At 45.3% G+C, this 22,200-nt stretch overlaps 1 long non-coding RNA gene across 1 annotated transcript; it reads right to left on the reverse strand.

The window, feature by feature from the left end:
* Window positions 1-20,879: 20,879 nt before the first annotated feature.
* LOC135371424 (uncharacterized) lies at window positions 20,880-21,700 on the reverse strand. Its single transcript, XR_010415608.1, has 2 exons — window positions 21,532-21,700; window positions 20,880-21,060 (listed from the first exon to the last, which is right to left on the reverse strand). It is a non-coding gene; the product is annotated as an uncharacterized LOC135371424 (long non-coding RNA).
* Between the last annotated feature and the right edge of the window lie 500 nt (window positions 21,701-22,200).

Consider the following 22,200-nt stretch of genomic DNA (forward strand, 5'->3'; position numbering starts at 1 on the left):
CATCCACCTGAGCCCTGATTACTTCTCGTTCGTAGGGAGAGCAACGATAGGGATGCTGCTTTATGGGCGCCGCATTACCGGTGTCTATCGCGTGCTCCGCCAAATGCGTCTGACGAATAGGGTTGTCCTTTCTTGTGAACAGGTGGGAGAATTTGGAAAGCAGGCTGTGTAGCGCGGCTTGATCCTGGGCTGATACGTGAGGTCCAAACCGAATGTCTCCGTCGTCTTTTGGCGTTCCTTCTTGGGGTGCCACTACGCAGAGCTGGGTATTCAATATGGAGGTGGCCAATCCAATTTTGCTATGGGCGTGAATGATGATGGGCGAGGAGGTTGAATTTGCAACGCGAACGAATCCCTTCTGCTGTTGCACGTTCGTGATAGTACGTGCTACTGATAAACCGTTGGACAGTTTAGGGTACGACTCGACAAGTTGTAGCCCATCATTTTGAACCTTTACTTGCAGAACCACTTCCGTTCCCGATTGGATACGCACTTGGGAAACATTATATACGAGCGTCACTTTATTTACACAATTTGCATTACGCTCACTAAGGTTAATAGAAAAGGTTTCTTGGTTAATATGCAGCTCGTCATTATAAAAGCCAATAACAACGTTAGCGTCCCTACAAAACGGTATCCCCCCAGAACGTCATACTGGAAGTCCTTCAAAACGATAAAAGACATGGGAAGAATTAAAGTGTTCGAAAATTCCACATTCAAAACACATTGTCCTGCTGGTTGTGCCAAATCGCCACTGACTGTCTTGATGAACACGTGCGGTGCTGGCTGTACAGTCACGGAAGATAACGATGATAAAAAATTCGAAGATATAATGTTCACTGCTGACCCTGTGTCCACTATAAAGTTTGCAACGGGTCCTTGTACATTCACAGGTAACTTCAACAGTTCATTTTTTGAAAGCGTTGCGGTAGGGCGGCCAGACGTGCCCCTTACATCTGGCCGTTCCCGTTTCCCGCTACGGGCAAATTTCGTGGGGGTAGGTCTCGCTGAGCCGAGCTCAGTTGTTCGTCTCGCATTCTTTTATGGCATTGTCGGTAAATGTGACCCCATCTGTGACAATAGTCACACACGCGCCTGCCATCGTCGCTTCGCCCTCTTCCTGCCGGGGCCACCGCGCTTGGGTGCGACGAAGATGGACCTCCATGGCAGCCAGTCGCTTTTCGAGGGAGCGCAGGGATGCCCCAAGGTCATCTTGTGGTTGCGGGCGTTGATGGTTTGAGCCGCTTGGTGCGGATTCCACGAAGGCGCTGTGGAGCAGTGTGGAATGGGGAACGGTGGATGGTGGTGGCGACGACCCTGCGTTGACTGTCGCTTGAGCGAGGCCGAGCTGCTGCAACCCCTGTGGAAAATGCGTCGCTGAGAGAGACATGATGTTTGCTTGGCTGATGCGTTGCAAAGTGTGCAGAAAATCGGCGCACGTCGATGGATTGACGAGGAGCATTTTCTGCATATCTTCTGGGCGCAGTCCCTTCATGAGGTGCCGCAGTTTGCACGCCTCAGTCATTTGTGGGTCCACCCGAGCACAGAGCTGAAGCACGTCGTAGAAATACTGCTCCGGTGTCTCCAGTGGACGGTGTGTGCGGCCGCACAGGTGTAAGTGGAATAATTCCGTCGTTTGCCGCCCACCGAAGTTCTGCGTGAGTTCGTGTTTCCACTGTTCCCAGGTGAGCTGTGCTCCCGTTAGCATCTTGGTGGTATACCACTTCCGTGCGTCGCCGTCGAGTGCGAGGTATAGGCACTTAACTTTTGCTTCGTGATCCCACCCGTTGATCCCCGCAACGTGTTCGTACCAGGTCAGCCACTCGGATACGCTCCCATCGGGACCTCCTTAAAGGTGGGTGCTCCCACGGCCGGTCGTGCTGATGGGGTTGCCATTATATTGGGCGCTTGTTTACTTTTCTTGCTGGGCATGAGTTTTGATTAGTTCTTCTGCGAGTTCGAATAGGCGGTTGAAATGATGATCTATTTTGTTCCCGCGTTCTTCTTCAGATGTTTTGGACGGGAGACGAATCGGTTGTGCGGGTTTTGGGCGTGTTGCTTGCAAAAGGCGGCGACGGCGGTTACGTTTCTGACTCGCCGTTAAAGCGTGAACACTCATCGCGTTTTGGGGAGTCGCTCTCATGGTAGTTTAGGGATTTGCCCCGCACCTCCACCACTTTTGTCGCGGTTAGGAATGCTCTATCGGGAACTAATCTGCCCCGAACCCTACTGGCTCCACACCACACAGGCGGGAAATCCTAAGCATCCACAGCCGGAAGGGGAGCCGAAGCTCCACACAACACAGGCGGGAAAAACTTAGCCTCCACAGCCGGAAGGGGAGTCTACCTCTTTCGCGACTTCCACAGCCGAGGGAAGATACAAGTACTCACACAAGGCGGGAAGCGGTGCTAGAGAGGCAGAGTGACAACAGGCCGAGACAGTTTCCAGAGATCCAACCAACGACCCCCGGCAGTGGCCCAGGACGCTGCTTGTATAGGTCCAGAGCATGGTCCAGTACCACTGCGGAGGCTACACTTTATTCAACTAAATATATACAAAACAAACACTTGGGGAGTGAGTGCGCGCCGGAAGGTGGTTTCGCGTTACAGTTACGAAAGAAGAGAAAGTCGTTGGCGGGAAAGGCGAAAGTTGAACAAAGAGTTAGGCAATCATATTGGCAAACAGTTATATAGTAAGTCATGATAGTGGAATTGTCTGAATATGTGGTTATTGGAATTGTACTCTTAAAAAGGTGCTCAAAAATACCATACAAGTATAAGTATAAATTTAGTATGGCGCGACAGCCTTCTGGATGCGAATGGATTAGGATGAGGAATGTGTTTATGGGCAAGCGGATTACCCAGAGTGACATATTCCTTGGGATAACAGCATTTAGAACTGAAGCTTTCTTTTGTTGTTCTCTTCTTTTTCGTTTCATCAACGCTCCAAGCGAACGAATAAAAGAATCGATCAAACGACCGCTGCCGTCTGGATCAAACGGCGTTTGATCAAATGCCTTTCGACCAAACCACGTTCGATCAAATGTCACGGAACCCTTACAAAAAGGAAACACACACACAGTACAATTAGTTTCTTCCATAGCTACTTTCAAAAGAAAAAAGACACACACACACACAGTACAATTATTTTCTTCCGTAACTACTTACAAAAAGGAAAAAAAAAACAGAAGAGCGCAGTAGAACAAAAGCAGCAATATTTCTTTCCTTTTTCATAAGCTGAGACAATGTTCACGCATAAGAGCGGAGCGAAACGTCGAACTCGACAAAAATTTGGTAATGACACATCCATGAAGCATAATCGTCAAAACTACGCAGTATACTTGCGTAACTACTTACACACAAAAAAAATAAATACACAGTACAATTATTTTAAATGACTTATTTCAGTGCGAGGAGCAGAACAAAAGCAGCAACATTTCTTTCCTTTTTCATAAACGTCGAACTGGCCAAAAATTTAATAATCGTCAAAACTACGCACTATGGTTTGCTATCGCCGTGTCATCGGAATTTTGGTTTCCGGCCAATCTCAAAGTCGAGGTTCAAAGTTCTGGCGACCACACGTGCCCGTACCGAGCGCCAATGTTGCGCCTTCTCTGACGCGAGAGCAGAGGCTTCAAGGTGTAGCTCTACCGTATGAAGCAGACGACAGCGGCTCACATATCCCGAGCCGAGCTCTACCGGTGCGCCACTTGTTAGGCAAGGGCAGAGGCCGCAACGCTCCGCCTCCGAGTCCTCCTATTGGCGCGCCATTTGGAGGCGGAGCCTCCCTCGCTCTTGGTCAGTAAAGTCAAGGATAGTCTGTAACTGACATATTGGTACCAATATTGGTTCCTGTATAGATAACATAACACCTTTAAAGGGAGACTCCGCACCAAAAACATGTTGAGGTAACGGTGCGGCATCAATCCGTACCGTACGATATTTCAGTGAATACAATCTCTCATCCTTAAGTGGCACAGATAATTAGAAAATGAATATTTTCATTTCAATGATGAGGCGCTCCTCCACGGGAAAGTAGTCCAGCAACACTGGGCTTCACCTCACTGGTATTCCTCGTGTACGGCTTTCTGTAGGTTTTGCTTTTACCGCTGGCGAATATTTTAGAACGAAATCGAGGAAGCAGGTGACTGCACAGCCATGTGGCACGAAGAAGTTACAGAGCGCGTGACCGAAAAACAGCCGGTGGCCCACATGAGACTACCGGTGACGTCACGCATGGTAAATGAGATAGGAGAGGGAACCTTTAGAAGTTTCGGTTTCGTTTTGAGCTTCCCAGCTCTTTTGGTAACTAACGGGTCCCCGACTGCCAAACCAGCTTTCTCATTTCGGAAGAACGTATCGAACTTATTTACACGTCCATTATAATAGTTTCGGATTATCCCGGAGTCTCCCTTTAACACAACCGGCATGTTGGTTCCCATATTTTAAATCGTATTGGAATTCAATTTTCATTATGCGATTGCCATGCTGGAATCCAATAAGATGATTTCCACTAGGATCTTGTAATCCAACTTCATATTTTCCACTCAGTTGTACGGGTGCATTCAAAGCAAAGCAGCAAGAATTTCAATTTTACCATACCACTATACCACTATAACCACTATACCACAGTGCCACTATACCGAACAAATTACGGTCATCAATCATTATCATACACCCTCCTAAGCACATTTAATTTATATTTTATCATAGGCAAAATATTAATATCCAGACACTCTCACGATCCTCATTGCGAGCATTCTTTCTCCAGTCTACCTGAGGCTGCTATTACATGACCCACTGATATTTGTTTTTGCTTATTTTTGACCAGTGCACAACATGTAGTGTACAGTGCTTCTTTGTACCTTTTCTTATACTTGTATTTTGTTTGTTTTCTCCTTCTATATTTGTACACTGTTGCAGCTGCCACAGCAACATCCATACGGGATAATGCCCCAGTCAAGCGGCTACTTTGCCGCTTTTCGGCATATCCCTACATTGTATTTGCATTAAAATTGATAATAAAGGAAAATGAAAAGAATTTGTTGAATATAATTTTGCACGATCATTGGAGAGGAGGTACACATAAACTCAGACCCTGGTAACATCTTGTTCTGGAACCCAATAAATAAGTGAATTGTCGTAACCAGCCCGCTTCACTTTATGATGAGTAACTCTGTCAGTTTTCTTATTGGGTATAATTCTTACAGTTGGATATGGGTCATCATCCCCCTTGATTTCGTGTTGTACTTAATTTGCATGATCTTCTTCTACACCATCTGGACCTAGTAGTATTAAAGGATTAAAGGGACCTAAAAGTGAAAAATAACCCCCATGTTTTTGCCCACTGTCGGGCACAACATCGTTGTTTGATAAGACACAGAAAGCATTACTCCTCAATTCGGCATATTCTTTACGTATAAATATTTTGAAGATTGCCGGAACATGAACGGTGCAGCCAGCGAACGGCGAAAAAGTGTAACTTTGGTTTCGGGTCCAGGGCTCCCAGGGATTGGTCAACCCTTACCACGTGAGAGTTAATTTTGTAGAATACAAAGTTGACGCACATTATCTTACAGCTAAACGCCATTTTAAAAATGACGCTCACTTCCATAGCTTTTACGTTAATAAAGCATTCAGCTACTTCGCCCCTACGAGCTGCGATCCGCCGCGCCATCTGCAAGGCCATCTGTGTTATCACGTTTATTGTTTACGCCGTGGGTGGTCATGTTGGTCGCGCGAAGCAGAAAGTATAAGTGAATGACATGTTCATGGCTGTTGTGTCAATTATTCGAGAGACCTACATATGCCCGGTGTAGTTTTGGTGTTGGGGGATGCAAAAATCATGTTCGTTCACCATCGGCGGCGGGCGTTTTCTACCACAAGATTCAACAGGAGAGTGCGCGAAAACGAATGTGGTTCTTAACACTCGGTTATTAGATGTAGCAGTCGTGTCGTGTGCGCTGAGCTCATTTCGCTGCCGATGACTACAAATATGCCATAGAAGGCGAATTGCGAAGACGTAACAAAGCACACTGATGCTCAGTACCCGGTGATTTTGATTCACCGAGGTGACGAGTTCAACACAACGTCTTTGTACGTACTGGCGTCACACATGTATAAATTATAATATAGCGATGACGTATTCCATTTAACTTATGTTATCCTACTTGTCCCGTACTCAACATTGTCAACATTGCAAATTTAATTTTAGGGGCCTTCCAGTGTTGAAGTGGCGCAAGACTGCTTCGTGTGTGTGTGATCCAGGCACTCAAGTTGACATGACAGAAATAGGTGAAAGCAGGTATGCAAAGTCCACAGATGGAAGCACTAGATTTATTACGTGTTGCAGACTTTGTGACATTTTTTGGAGTCTTTGGACAGGTGCAGAACATTAGTATGACGTCAACAATAGGAGAAGAAACCGATGAGCACTACTAGCTTGTTTGAAGGGTACAAAAATACTTCCTGTTGAGGTGTAGTTATGACTTTATGACTAAGGAACGCTAATTAATTTCCTAGAGATGCATCCTCTACACTTGAATGCCCAATGAAACAGCGAACGTTCATTGTCTTTGAAGCCCCACTACTGGAACTGTTCAGTCTGTGTCAGCGCGGTAGTGAGCAATGGAATGTTACCACATCGTATTGGTCCTAAATTTGCAGACTTCCCCTATCTCGGACGCAACTGTCATTTCTCTTTATTGCTCTTCCGATCCTACCTTCTCAGAGAATAGTGTGGTTCACCATACACTGCATGGGCACTGCCTTTCTCTACTCATGCTTTCGGTTTCTTGTTCTGTTGAATAAATCTTCACTTGAGTTTGCAGTAATCACGCTGTCTACTGTGTTTGCCCCTCATCTATATGATGTGCTATAACGGTATAGCACATCAACATGACAACAACTACCAAACAACCTTGCCTAGTCCTACTTTTTGATGGAAACTGCACGATGTGGTAACATCCACATATCCTTCATTGTACATTTCTGTTGTCACACTTAGCATGCCTGAAGAAATGTTCTCATCTTCATCAAGATGACAGGTCATTGTTTGCTCTGCAGCATTATTGTTCCTGTAATCTTTTCACCAACAGAGAATACAAAAGTGAACAAATGGTAAAATATAACTAGCTTGTTAAATTCAAAAGCAAAAGACAAAACTGTTTATACATACCTTGTTTATTTTGTTGCAGGTTTTACAACTCTATCAAGTACAATCAAAACATCAGAGGGCAGGAAGTCCTACTTTGTTTCCTAAATCCCTGGACACTAAAAAAGAAAGATATAGTTTGAGTTGGGAAAAAACGTTGCTTCTGCTCTTATATTTTCAATCAAATGTTACGATGCATTTGTAGTGTACACTGAAGCCAGTTTCAATTTGCAGGGCTGTCAAAAGTACTTTACAAAAGTACATCTCAATTACAGTAACAGATAACTTATGCAATACATTATTTAGCCATTTTTGAGTACTATGCACACCAATGGTGCATGGTTAACTTTAAACCCAGATCAAGGGTTAATAATAATTGAAGTCAGTCCTCAAGTCCTTCTTTAGAAATGTTAGTTGGTGACATGATAATGATTCAGGTAGAAGTACTCCGTTTAGCAAAACAGAGTTAATTAAGTTTTAAATCCCAATCTTGGTTCAAATATTTATTGACATTTGGAAAAGTGGTCACTAAGAAGTATACTAAAAGGTTACACAAAGGTACAAAAGGTACACAAAGGTACACAGTTCAGCTGAATGACACTGATGGAAATTATCTTACTTACTCCTCACATATACAATTCAGACACGAGTATAATCTACAAATACATCTATGCCCACAGGTTACTTAACCCTCCAGCAACAAACTAGTAATTATAATATGCTGTGACAGCAAAGAAAAATCAATGAGAAAAACTTGCAGCAAGCACGAAATGAAAATATGCTGACATCAACATTTCTACAAGTCTGCGCACTGATGGGAAAGCATCCCTAATTCCATGCATGACGCAGATCGAGATCCAGTGGGGTACTTTGTATTGTATGTTCTCGAAGCACCCCATATCCTTCTTGTGAATGGAAGACAGCTGGTATAACGGAATTTCCTGCAGAAATAAGGGTTTTCCGTCCAGTTTGCCGTTCAAGTAGCTCGTAAACAGCACACGGCGCTGCCGTGTATGTCGCCATGCTCTTCGGTTTCTCGGATGTATGTAAAAAACACTTGCAATACTTCGGTGTCAAGGTACATTATTTCGAAATATTCATTAGTTCTGATGCAATTCTCTATCTGCCTTCCACACGCATTCTCTACCTCTCGGCATTCTCTACCCGGCCGGCCCGTGGGCCGGGTCGGGCCGGGCTTGGCGTTTTTAGGCGGGCCTAGGCCGGGCTCGGGCTTCAGCCACCGGGCCCGGGCCGGGTACGGACTTGACAACGCCAGACATGGTCGGGCATGTACGCGAACATATTTCACTTCACGAGACTGGACAGCTGAATTTTCACGTTACTTTTTTTCCCCATTGGGTATGGAATATCAGGTATTCTCATCTGAGAACTATCACTTTTTTACATGTGATCATGCTTATTTCGTGAATGGGTCTGGATCTCACGCGTGCACTCACACACGTTTGGGGACGATTGCTGTGGGGTCCTGCACGAGCGTCAGTTAGGTTAGGTGTTGGGACATATTTCGTTCTCGTGAGGGCCTCGCACGAGGGTCAGTTAGGTTAAGTGTTCTGACATATTTCGTTTTTATGAGAGCCCGGCAAGAGGGTCGGCTAGGTTAGGTGTTCTGACATAGATTTCGTTCGCGTGAGAGTTCAAGAAAGAGGAACTGACACCGGAGCATGTGCAATAGAGCGGCGATGAGTCTCTCTTGAACCGCAATGTACATACGCCCACGCGCCGCTGCGCGCTGCTTTCCCAAGCAAGCAACCACCAAGCACAGAGCGGCTTGCCGGCAAAGAAACACAGCCGCTGCTGCGTTCGAGTGTACCTCCTGACTCTCCACCAATTAGCTGCGTCCTTTTCCTTGCTGCGTTGTGCTCTTTAGTAAATCCAAATACGCCTCCGAACCTCGAGAACAAATAGAGCAGAGGCGGGCTTGGACAGGGCCTGAGCATGGAAACAGTCGGGTACGGGCTGGGCCCGGGCCGGTGGAGTCGGGCTCAGGCAGGGCCCTGGCTGGAAATATATAGAAGACGTCGGGCCCGGGCCCGACACGGGCCTGAAAATTAGGCCCGTGCAGTGCTCTAACCCAGACTTTTTTTCCTACTAGGTCCCTGGACATGTAATTATGGAAAATTCGATTACAGAAAAACTACAGCGATTTCAGCGGAGTTGTTTGGTATTTGAAGTTTTGAAGGTTCAACCTTTTCGCTGAACATAAAGTTTCGATAGGTTTATATTCAGTTTTCCGTCCCTTTAATATCCCAGCCAAACAATGAAAATGACGTCATCCAGGCCGCAGCCGCTCCGCCCTCACATCAGTGAGGTCATCAGTAGTGTCACTGTATAAGATGAGCGATACGATATTACAGATAATCACTTATTTCGTTAATTACGCTGATTGAATAATAACGTCATGGTCGAAACAAACTAGGAATCGAACTTAGGTCTTTTTGGTTGTCAGCAGAGCACCTTAAACCACTGGGCATTGGCTCAACGTGTTTATATCGCTCGGTAATAAGGATAGAATTTTGGGGGAGACGTACTTTGATTTGTTTTACGACAGATGGCGTCACGGAGTTGTTATAGTTCGTTTATAGAGTCTTCAAGAGATGCCACCATTCCACCAAATTTCAAATTTACCGCCGCAGCAAAATTAGAGATGTGCGCGGATTCTGTTTTTGTCGGCGGCGGCGGCGTGATCACAACTCCCGGGGTTTTCGAAAATTACATTTTCTGCGAAACGCGCGAAATATCGTTGGGTCTCATAAAGGTGTAACGGTGTCTCTTTCAGTTTCAGTTTCTTTTCTCTGTAGGTGCCAAAGTACTTAAAAGTAATAGAGTGCTTAGAAAGGAGCTATTGGTATCATACCTACGCAAAGAAAAATCCCAGCCTGGGAGCGAGAAAGCACAAAGAACAAGACATTGTTTGTGCGCGTCGTTCTTATGTTGATGTGCGTTCTCACGATGGGAGGTACGCAACTTCAACGTGAATACCGTCGACGCTGAACCTCACGTTTGAAAAACTTTCGCGTCTGCTATTCAAATTACCGCTTTGCTTGCAAGCATGCCAGATGGCTGCAGTGAATTAACATTTCACAACGAAGGGATTTCTTAGTAATCGTGTAAAAAATAGAGGGAACGCTGGGAAAAATATGCAGGAAATTATTCATCTGTAGATAACTTTCGCCATAGAGTTCGTTTTATCCATCTTAACCAATCTCTTCAGTCGCGTCAACTGAACGTGTGTAAAGTGAATGTAATGTTTTTTCTCATAGACAGAAAGCGCATCTAACATTTATATCATTCTACTGGACTATTCCCGACTTCACCTGATACAATGGTAATCGCTGAACAAAATCGTCGGACAGAGAGTGAGACTGGCAGATTCGGTAAAGATACAGACAAATTACCACTATAGTTATCATTGTATTACCAACTTCAACACCATTGTAGTAGGAAATGTACTTCGTAATGAAATGGAGTTAATTTGGCATGAAATATTTCCCATTTCTGGCGAACAACGTTACATCACCTTGGAAAATTTCGAAGTTACATTCGAGAAATTAAATTTCTTTCAAGCAAGATGTTCGAAAATTAATTATAGTACATGGCAATAGCTCTCTACGAATAAATGTCGTTGATCGCATAGCGGAAATAAAACGAAAAGGGCGTGTAGGTTGAAACATACTGGCTGTATTGAAACATACCTGCTAATCACAGAAACGTAGAAAAACGGAGGATTTTCCGTAGCGTACCTTCATCTCATTTCTTTTCACACAGTTACTGAAACACCCTGCATGCAGTACATGATGATGATGGTTAGTATTTTAATGACGCAGCAGCGATGGAGGCTATAAGCATGAAGCACACTCCCCGTATGAATTCCAGATGCACACGGACTACTCACACGTTCACATAGAAACAACCAAAACCAGAATGTTTTCTAAAAAGTGGTAGAAATAAACGGTGTAATGCACTAGCGAATAATGGATTGATTCGAAGACGTTTTAGAACAGCTTCACATAACGCAAAATGACATCTTGACGCCTGACATTATACATTGATTCAAACACACCAACACACAATATCCCAAAGCACTTAATAGCCGTCTATCAGCATTACATCCACAATGAAACCACAATACTTCTGAGGCAGTAAGTGAATGTGAACAAGTTCTCGAGGAATTCCGTTATTTTATCCGTACTAACGTATAATTTTGTGGCAGAAGAGGTGTAGTGAACAAAAATTACTGTCTTAACCGTGAGTTGATGTGTCCGTTACCTTTGTTCGTGGTTCACAACACCTTTTCATAGTGAGTACTGGCCGCAGAAACACAAATGAATCCCGTAGCAAGCAGGGACAACGACAGGTGCCACCAACACTTTCTCAAAGCCCTAGCAAGATTTCTCGTGGCACTGAAATCGAAGAATGTCGCAGAAAGTAACGACAACACCTTTCTCTGAATGAAAGAGGCAGACACATTGTATGCCAAACGGCTACGAAGCCCGCGAAAAATGCCTCGACCTCTGGCGGTAGGCTCGCCCTCTCCAGAGACTCTGACGAGCGCGCGGTCAATGTTACTCCAGTTTTCGCGCGCTTTTGCATCGATGGTTATCCGCAGTTTGTTTCTTTGTTTGATCTCGTTACTTACATATCCCTTTCTTTGGAACACAGAACCACAGAACAAGCATCGGAATAAAAGATGATTTTAGCGTTGAGATGGTGCCTGGAGTGGTACCAACGCAGTGGACTTTGTGTACATACGTCTTTTAAATCAACGCGGCGTTGCTTTAGTTAGCTCACAATAGAAATATCTGGGCGTCATGCGGAAAACGAGTAGTCGACGACAGCTAGCCCGGTCACGCTGAAAGGCGAGACAAGCAGGAAGGCCCCTGATTGGACAGCTGGAATGCATAACGTTGTATTTTTATTCGTCCTGTCCATTTTATTTGCATTGTGCCCAATGCTGTGTGAACTGTCTCAAACCATCCGGCGCCGACCGTGGGGAGCTCTGGTCCTCTGGCCACCCCGGAACTTTCACATGGAGGGTCGGCCTCCTCCGAGTAGTCAACCCTGCTGACAGTCAAGATGAAGGTTATGAGGGATGTCCGACAAATCGTATGCTTCATGCGAATGGACATTAAAAAAGAAAAATAAAGAAAGCCGCATGACACGGAATCGCATGCACCCCGACCGAACACTGGGGCTATGCTTGTCGTCGCCATGCTATTCATGGCTCACTTCATTCAGTGAAACCCATAATTTGTTTTGGCCTTTACGTGTACCCTGTGCGTTAGAGGATCCAGCATTTTTCCTCGGGGTATTGGGCTCAGACATTGGACAACCTGCTATACACATGCGGTACCTATAGTCAATTGAAGCGCTATTTATTGACAGAAATTTACGGGGACCAAGCCATGCCCACTCCCCTTAGGTCCACATCTGATTCGTATATGAACCAATTTAGAAATGTCGAAAATCCATCATGTGCAGCATCATTTCTTGATAGAGTCGTTTTACTTGGTTATTTCGGACTCGCGTCCACGAGCTGTCTGCTCCCTAACCCGTACTTTTTTATTAGGCTATCTAAATTACACTCTTACCTGAGTTACTTCTATTGTTACTTTTAGGCCGTTCTTATGTGTATTTAGAAGTAACATCGGCTCAAAGGAAGGGGTAACACAGGAAATTGCGAATTTTAGAAGTAAATTGGGTCTCAAAGAGCTGAGGTAGAGGTAACCTGTGGGGAAAACCCCTATCTTCCCCTGGTTACTTGTACGTGTTACTTGTAGTGGGAGTCCGTTACTTCTACGTTGTAATGCGTTCGCAAACAATCACAGCCGCTTTTGATCGCTTTCTGTCGCTCATCTGGCAACAGTTTACAGTATCACACGAGAAGGAACACTACATCGCGTCCTCGTGTTTTGTCGGTTGCATCTTTTGAAATGTGACGCCTCTGTGGCTATCAAGTTAAATCACGCTCGTGGTTGTAGATGTGTTGTGAACTGCTTCCAAATGGCGTTTACAAACAAGGACTTCTGGAGAGTGCCGTGAGGCAGATGCAAAGAGTGCGAGGACTGCAAGGAATACATGGTGGAGTCCGGCAGTCGTCATCTAAAATATGAATAGTGTGCGCACAGCTCGGTTTCACATAAAGGATACGTGAAATAGGTAAGTGCGTATTTCATCAGGATCGTTCTAAGTAGATTCGCTGTTGGTTCCTGTCTTATGGCAAGTCATACATGATGTGCTGTCTGCTGTAAGCTGTTGGTCGCAGTGTCAACGCTCTGCCTTGGCGCATTCTGCTTACTCTTGCCAGCTTTGCTCTCTACATCGACTTTACTTTGTATATCTCCGTGTCACCTTCTTGTCCCAGCATCTTTCATACGCTGAAAGGTATACGATACCTATAGTGCCATTTTGACATTGGGTTTTGTGTAATGAAATTTAACTACGAGCAAATTGTTTCCATTCAGCGTTGAAGAAGAGTGATAAGCGCTATAGTCTGTGCGTCGTAGCAATGACAATGAAAAGAAACTGGATCTTTCGTGGTACATTGTTCTGAGAAGTATTTAGTTCTCTTATCGTGGGGTTATACTTTTCATTTCGTTTTTTTTTTTTCTGACGGACATAATCGGTTTTGGTGTATGGGCTAATTGCTAGAAAACTAAAACCTAGTCCACTCACTAATGAAACGATGCGCGATATGGAGTTCCTCATGAATAGGCAACTGATTGACCACTACAGTAATTTTATGATTGCGTTTCTTTATGCCCAGGTGTGTGTGTGTGTGCGATTACTATTTTCTTTACTTCTTGATACGGCTTGATTTTGACTTGTTCAGGATCATGTTGTCAATGACAGGTTATTTCGTCGTCTTACTGGCTGGTTGTTGAATTGACTCAGTAATTTTCTGGCTGATTGCCTTTGTAAATTTCACTGACTTCGTGGTGAATGGGTCGACTGATTGCACGGTATGACTTGAGCCACTGTGATTGGTCGATGTGGTTGATTGACCGGAATGGTTGCCCACATTGATGCCTTAATTGGTTGTTATCAGTGGTTTGCTAGTACAACTGATACTAGATAGCATCTCGCGAATTATACCAATGAAGAAAGTCAAGACAATCAATCAATCAATAACACCGACTAGTCAGTAAACTGTTAAAAAATAAGAAATCGATCACATCTGCTACTGAATTACATTCAGATGAATTTATCTACCAGGCAACCTAAATCGCCATCCCGATGAGTCAGGCAGTGGAGGAGCGGGTGGGCTGGTGGTAATGAATATGTCAAGGGCATGCAAACTAATGTCGACTGATTTCCCTTAGGTGGTGAAGAACATGTTCAGGGCGTTTCTTTTTATGTTCATGTATCGCTGGCCTCACAATTATGCTGCATTACACCTTGCCTTGAGGAAGTTCAATGTGAACTATATACTGTGGCTGGTTTCATCACTGCCGTTACATGTACAAATATGGAAGCTCGTGCATTGGAAAATCCCTCGTTTTCGGCAAGCGACGCTACGATACCGAACACCGAGTCTTCCAACATATCAGGTATCTATATATTTTGAATTCATTACTCGTGCTTGCACACGTGCAATTATGGTCTGCTTTTGCTATTAATGATGTACCCAAACAACGTGAGAATGATAAATAAAAATAGCCCATTCCATTTTATATATTGATGGTGGGGAAAGCGGCACCATCCCCACAGCAACAAGCAAGAATGAGGACAAGGTCCGTATGCATGCACACTGCCTCTGGAAATTTACAACACAATATTTTACGCGATTCTGTGAACACATCAAAGCCCCTTTGGAGCTGTGTTCATTATACATAGTCTCACATATGCCACCACATTGAGAAACGATATCTTCGTTATCTTACGTTGCCAATGCTGGGTTGTGTTTTCCTGATATTCACAATAAAATACGTGCCCAGGAAAGCCCATGGTCATTGTATTTTGGTATGTCACCCGTGTCGTGTTTCGTGTGTGCCTGCATGCAATTTGCTGCATTCATGCACGGACGCGAGGAACGGGCGGGTGCAGCCCCGGAGCCCCGGGAACGGTGTTACTTCTAAATACACGATGCATCTGGTTACTTTTAGAGAGGTAACCTCGGCAGAGGTAACGCTGTACCCATCTAGTGTTCATGTAACAATATTGCAACTTTTTTTTACCTTTACTAGAAGTAACCGGGCTAAGAGTGTAGAAAAAGGGACTGTGCGGGTGAATCATAAGGCGACGCATCGATGAAACGGAGGGCCCTTTTTTTCAAGGGTAAATAGCCTTTGCAAAGACGTGTTGGACGCCGACCCCCCATACAAGATTACAATAGGTTAGGCGGGAATGAATTAGTGCCTGATAAAGTAGACGTTTGCACCATGCTGGGAGTGACGACTTGTATCTGTTGAGCGATCCGAGTCTCCGACTAATCTGAGAAGCGACATCAGAAATATGGTCGGACCACAATAGCTTACTGTCAAATGTGACGGCCAAGATTTTTGTGCCGTCTGTGAACCTGACCTTGGAATCTCCAAGAAACAGATCCCGGGCAAGATCAAGACGTTGCCCGCGCGGCGCAAACGGCTTAGCAACCGTTTTATCAATGTTGATTTTAAGATGGTTCAGAGAGACCCAGATACTGATTTCCATTAACACGAGGTCGGCAGATTGATAAACATCATCGCGTGTTTTCCCGGCAACTAGGAGGGATACATCGTCGGCATAAAGTACTATCTCCGGGTAAAGTGTTGTGATATCGTTTATGTAAACAAAGAACAACAGGATGCTTAGAATGCTTCCCTGTGGCACCCCTGTCTGAGCGGGATGGAAACATCAGAATGACTTAACGAAACGAATTGACTGCGACCGGATAGGTAAGACTGAAAAAAGGGAAGGGAGGAGCCGCATACACCATAGCGGTCTAACTTGGAAAGGGGTAGACTATGATTAATAGTGTCAAACGCCTTGGAAAAGTCTATGTAGAGACCTAAGGTGGCGTTTTTTATTAGAAATTACTTAGAATAAACTCTTGATGTCGAATAAGTACATCTTCAGTTGATTTGTTTTGTCTAAAGCCGTACTGCCTCGGCGACAGAATGCTGTTCTTTTCAACGAAGCACGTTAGTCTTTTGTAGATTACCTTCTGGATCACCTCTGAAGAATGGGGCAAGATGAAAATGGGCCTGTAGTTGGAAAGTTTCTTGTGATCGCCCTTTTTGAATATGGGTATCACCTTCGCAATTTTCAATTGGGCAGGAAATCTGCTCTGCTGGATACTTATGTTAATAATGTAGGTGAGCAAGGGTGCAATAACATATGCCACGTGCTTTATGCTCTTCAAGTCCAATCCAAGTGAGTCTAGAGCAGTGCTATTTTTTTATGAAACGATGGTGACCAGCACCTCGTTTACGCCCGTCGGTCCGAGGAAAAGGGACTGGTCTGCGCGTCGTCATAGAACACTGCTGGGTAACAGTCGCCAGTACCTGTGGATTTGATGAAGTGCTCATTAAACGCTGTAGCTAGTTGCGGACCATGGTATTCTCTGTCATCAATATGGAGTGATGATCTGGTTGGATTTGTGACTTCGCTCCAGTAACGAGTTCAAGTTCTTCCAAAGCGTGGCTTTATTTGCCAACGTCAGCGGGGCATTAGTGTAGGCTGATTTGCATGCGCGCCACTCGCTGTTTAGAGCGTTGAATTATTTGCATTTTAACCAGTTAGCTTCCGTGCGCTGTTCCAGAAATTGAGCAAAGAGCTTATTCCGTTTCCGGAATTTACGCAAGTGATTCGGTAGAATCCATGGTTTGAGCGCTTTCTTATGGATCATGTGAGTTTTTACAGAAAAACTTATATCATGCGCGACTTTGTATTTCAGCACAAATGTATTCAAGGGATGGTCTGGGTCACTTTCCTGTAACACTGGTCTCCAATCCGTTTGTTTTAATGCCTCCTCAAATAATGCAAGGCCGGCGGCTGTAATACATTTCCCTCTAAAAACGTCGGTCATTCTACTGGAACAAAAGCCCGGTACTTTTACCGATATAAAGACAGGGAAGTGATCGCTGATGTCATTCGTTATTGTACCGGCAACAGCTGTAGATATGTCATATTTTGTTATTATAAGATCCAGCAAAGTAGATGACGTCCTCGCAATTTGAGTTGGAGTGACAATAACGTGGTCGTTGAATTTAGAGGCACTGAGCGTATTGTTAAGGAGATCAATATTGAAGTCCCCACTGATAATCGCTGTTAGCTTCTTATCGCAGCAATAGGATAACAGGCGTTCGAGATACGTAAGGAAGTTCTGGATGTTACCACAGGGTGGGCGGTAAGCAGCAACAAACAGTACGTTTTTGCAGACAATAGAGATCACCTCGAAGTCTGTTTCACAGGCAGTTAGGCCATTGGCAACCATGGGATTGTTGAAACTATCGGTCATGTCGGCCATGTATACCACCAAGTGTGTATACATTTTGTGGACAGCAGTGAACTTTTAGCTCCCGCTTCTCACACAGGGAACATACTTCTACACATTCCTGATCGTAAAAGGTATGACTGATACTCACCAATGTCAAGTACATCCGCCCTATCAAAAATTCCAGCAGGCCAAAACCTGATGGACCAGCAGACCCGTAATTTGGCACCTGGACCAGCAGCAATCCTGCTGCAACGGTGGACCAGCAGAAATCCTGCTGGAGCGGTGGAACAGCAGAAATCCTGCTGTACTAGTCGACCAGCAGAAATCCTTCTGGAGCGCTGGATCCCTCTTTGTGCAGCAGAAGCGCAGACTGTATATGGCAACGATGCGCAGAAAAAAGTTTGTAGCTAAAAGTCTGATGATTCAAAGTCTGAGCATGCAAAGATTATAGATACCTTTATTTATCATCATTCACATACAACCTCTTCTGGAAACGTCTTATGTCGGATATGTTTTGTGAGAGGTAATGCCGGACCTTCTTTCTTCATTGTTTTTTTTTTTTTTTTTCGTGCACTCGTCGTCGGGACGGCCCAGCCAGTAGTCGTAAAACGCTGCAAGCAGTTACGATAAAATGATTCATGTACTTGGGCGCAAGACTTTGTGTGAAATAAGTCGAAAAAGTGTAATCGAAGACTGTTTCCGTCTTGAGTAGATCATAGCATCACAATGACACAAAGCATGCAGTTAAGTTCCCGTGTGTAGATGTCATAGTATTACAATTTACGTCGCCTTCACACTCCGACGCTGAATGAAAGGAAGCAGCCGAGACAACAATGCAAAGTGTAGCTGTCGAGTAGCACATCTCTTTTTACACCTCAAGTCACAAAATGTACAGGGATGTCGTGAACCTTTTGGACGTGAGGCTGTAGGAAGTGCATGGACCCGCCACTTCTTGGGTTATCAGTTTGTCCGCTCTGTGAATTCGCAAGATTCCGAGCGATGCAGGGATCTGGTGCGCAGCAGCAACACCACCTAGATACTGAAAGCCTGCGCGCTCGTCGACTTGACCTAACAATTAAGAGTCAGCCAATCAGGATCGTGTTTTCAACGGCCGTAGCCAATCACGAACGTGCTTTCAGCGGTCGTGGCCATGGAGAAGAACCACCGCCGTCTGCGAGTTGTGATTGAACGTCCCCGCGTAGTAAATGGGAAAACTTGGAAATAAAGCACAAAACGGTCTCAATCTTTCTGAAATGTGATTTCCTGGAATGCGCCTTGCACTTTTTTTCTAAATATTTAGGCCTGCAGGTTCCAGGTGAGGTCTCAACGCCATCTCAACTTTTGACTTCCGTAGCCAGATTCAGTCAGAGACTGATAGCAGTTTCGTAGATGGCATGCAAATTATGAGAAATAATCATGTAGCCATTCAAAAATAGCACAGAAAAGGACACTCACAATATAGTGCCTCCAATTTTTGTGGAGTGAGTGTTGGTTTTGCGTTTACGTGTCCATCCGTGATGGATTTGTGAAAGAAGGTACCGCAGAGAGACCTGTTTGCCAGCACCGACGCTGGCCAGAAGGCCAGCGCCACTTGCTTGATGAACATAGACTCGTCTTGATAAGAAGACACCTTGTCCCAAACAGTCTTGGGAAGTCACGCATCATTCCCAGCTTGGAACTGGAGACGTAAGAAAAAAAGTTATAATGAAAGGGGTATCTTTTGCACTATATATTGGCAGTTTGACACTAAACATTTTTTGCACAAGGTGTTCTTTGCAAGAAATGCCACATGTCCCCAAAAACTGAAGTTCATCATCAATACCTGTCATCAAAACTCCATTGAGTTTTTACATTTCTTTCATTGCTTTGCATGATCATGGACCTGGTATTCTGTTTCTTTGGAAATTAGCAAGCAACTTAAGCCAAATAATGTTTGTCCTGCTTCAAAGTAATACCCAAGAAACACAAAATTTTAGCACCAAGTGGGCCGTTTCTTACTTATGATATTTATTAGGTTCATCTCTGAAGTGCAGGCTGAAGAAAGTCTTACCATTGAGCCTCTTTCTCCACCAACAGGTGGCACGACTCCTTGTACTGTTTCAATGTCTTGTTTGACAAGAAAACATTCGATTAACAGATGCCCAGAATACAGCTCATAGGAAAAATGCAGCCCCAATAAAGTACAGTGTAACTATCCTTGTAACTGTAAGCGAAGGAAGACTAACTACAGTTATAGGTCATGTTCTAGGAGAGGGAAGAAAGGGGGAAGTGGGAGGGGCACTTTATGTTACCATTCTAAGAAAAGTTTTTATCCTATTAAGAAGTTTTATTTGTTCATCCTTTTAAATAGGTGACTATATGTAGGGTTGTCAGTCCCAAGCCATTTTTGCAGTCGCGGGATTTCGAGATTTTTGCTGTCAATCCCGGGATAGGATTCCAAGTACAGTCTTGCACGGGTCAGAATTTTCTGACACGCATCCGACCTTTACCCGCAGGTTCAAATCAGCACCCGACACGCAACCCCGTTACAAATTGAGACCCGCATCAGCCCGCATATCTTTTAAAGCTCACTCGTACCCGACCAACCTGCTGCCCGCAATGCCATGAACGCTGACGAGTAAACTGACAGTACTCCCTGGTCTCTGTGCATGATTTCTTGTACGACATCAGCGCAGGGGGCAAAAAGAGGGAAATGCGTGTCGGTTGGTGACTTGAGGCATGATGATACGGAACGCGACATGGACAAAGAATAACACACAGGCACTGTTGCAGCTTAACGGTGTGAGCGTTTGTTCCGCCCTCGTCTGCGACGTTTTACGTCATATTACGAGCGGCGGCAGTACAGACGCGTAAGAAATTGGGCAACTCAGTGCGTTTTCTAATAGTGTGTCGTGTAGTAGTACCCGCAGGCAGTGCAGTACTCCACTTCCAAATCCATTTACCGCAAGTGCGTGTTGTGCGCAGTTCATGTGCGGTTTCTCGATTCTACCTCTTCCTGAAGGAAAGCATTTGAAAAGTTGCTGTGTGACCACATTGGTGAGATAATGACAGTGATGATGAGTAGTAAGTACTGACCACGTTTATCCGGAAACGCACATCTGGCCTGGACGCCATTAATTAGCAATTAGAGCTAATTGGGACCCCCCACATTAATCAGCACCCTCCAGGGAGCCATCACACTAATTGGGGAATGTCTATCTTGCGTCCAGACCAAGATGTGCGTTTCCGGATAATCGTGGTCATAAAAAATAAAAAAAAATAGGCAGAAAATAAAATAAAAAGATAGAAATAGAGTAGAGAGAAACAATTTATTCGAAAATCAACGATGCCGCGGCGAAGAAGCCGCTCCGCAACACCCGAGTGACCAGCGTCCGCCATGTTGGTAGTTTGCACCCAGCAGTTGCAGAGATCGACGACAGGTGGCCACTTAGTTGCAAGGCATCACACCAGATGGCGCCACCATCATAGCTCTAGACGAGAAAGACAGAACAAGATACTAGCGGCGGGTAAAAATGACAGCACTGCTAAGCAAGTCTAGGCATGCGAGAGAAAAGGTCTAACCGCTACTGCTAAAACAGAAAACAGTACACATCGCGGGAAAAAGGCTTACGGGGGGACGATCGCTTAGGCCCAACACTACGCAGCTAACACAAGGCGGGAACCACACATCGCTAAACATGCGAGAAAAGGCTTAACACGAGCGCGGTCACCGCTAAACACGGCAAACATACGAGGAAAGAGGCTTACGGGGGGCGATCGCTTAGCCCTAATCCCAACACTACGCAGCTAACACAAGGCGGGAACCACACATCGCTAAACATGCGTCAACAGGCTTGGACACCGCAAAACAAGTCTAAACATGCGAGAAAAGGCTTAACACGAGCGCGGTCACCGCTAAACACGACAAACATACGAGAAAAGGAGCGCGTCAAATCACTCACCTTTTCCCCCGCGGCAACTTCCAGGCAGAAACTGAGCGAGCGCGGAGAACATACGTCTGCTCCCTACGAGATCCAGCCAGCAACTGAGCGAGCGCGCGGAGCGCACGTCCGTCTTCCGCGACGGTCCGAGAGAAACTGAGAGAGGCGACGCGCGCGCGCCCTCTGCTCCACCCGTCCGCGCATGCGCGCGCGCGCGCTGCTAGCGCCCCCTGCGCCGGCCGCGGGTGTTTTCGGTTTCGGCTCTCTGCTGCTGCGCGCGCGCTCCTAGCGGCGACGGGTGGCTTTTCAGTTTCGCTTTCATTCTCCGTTCTTTGCGCGCGCGCGCGTTTATCTCTATAAAGGCAGCGCGCACCGCGCTCGCGTCATCATTCTGACCGATACGTGGAAAACGCCATGTGTGGTTTATTCTCCTGCGTTTCTCGTCGTCGCAAGGAAAAGACAAAAAACGAAGAACTTCGCGAATTTATACGCGGCATCGTGGAGGAAGCCTTTCAAGTCCACCGTCTGGAATGGTTGCAAGCACGTCAAGAAATGTGTCAGGACAAGATGAAGACGCTCGACCGCATCTTAGCGGCGGACAGACTGACGAAAAAGAAGTCCAACTTTAGCCTGGACAATCTGTATTGGGAACGCAGTTCCGATGTAGAGGACGACGACGACGAGGATGTG

This window comes from Ornithodoros turicata, unplaced genomic scaffold (assembly GCF_037126465.1).
Source record: "Ornithodoros turicata isolate Travis unplaced genomic scaffold, ASM3712646v1 Chromosome11, whole genome shotgun sequence".
NCBI classification, from domain to species: Eukaryota; Metazoa; Arthropoda; class Arachnida; order Ixodida; family Argasidae; genus Ornithodoros; species Ornithodoros turicata.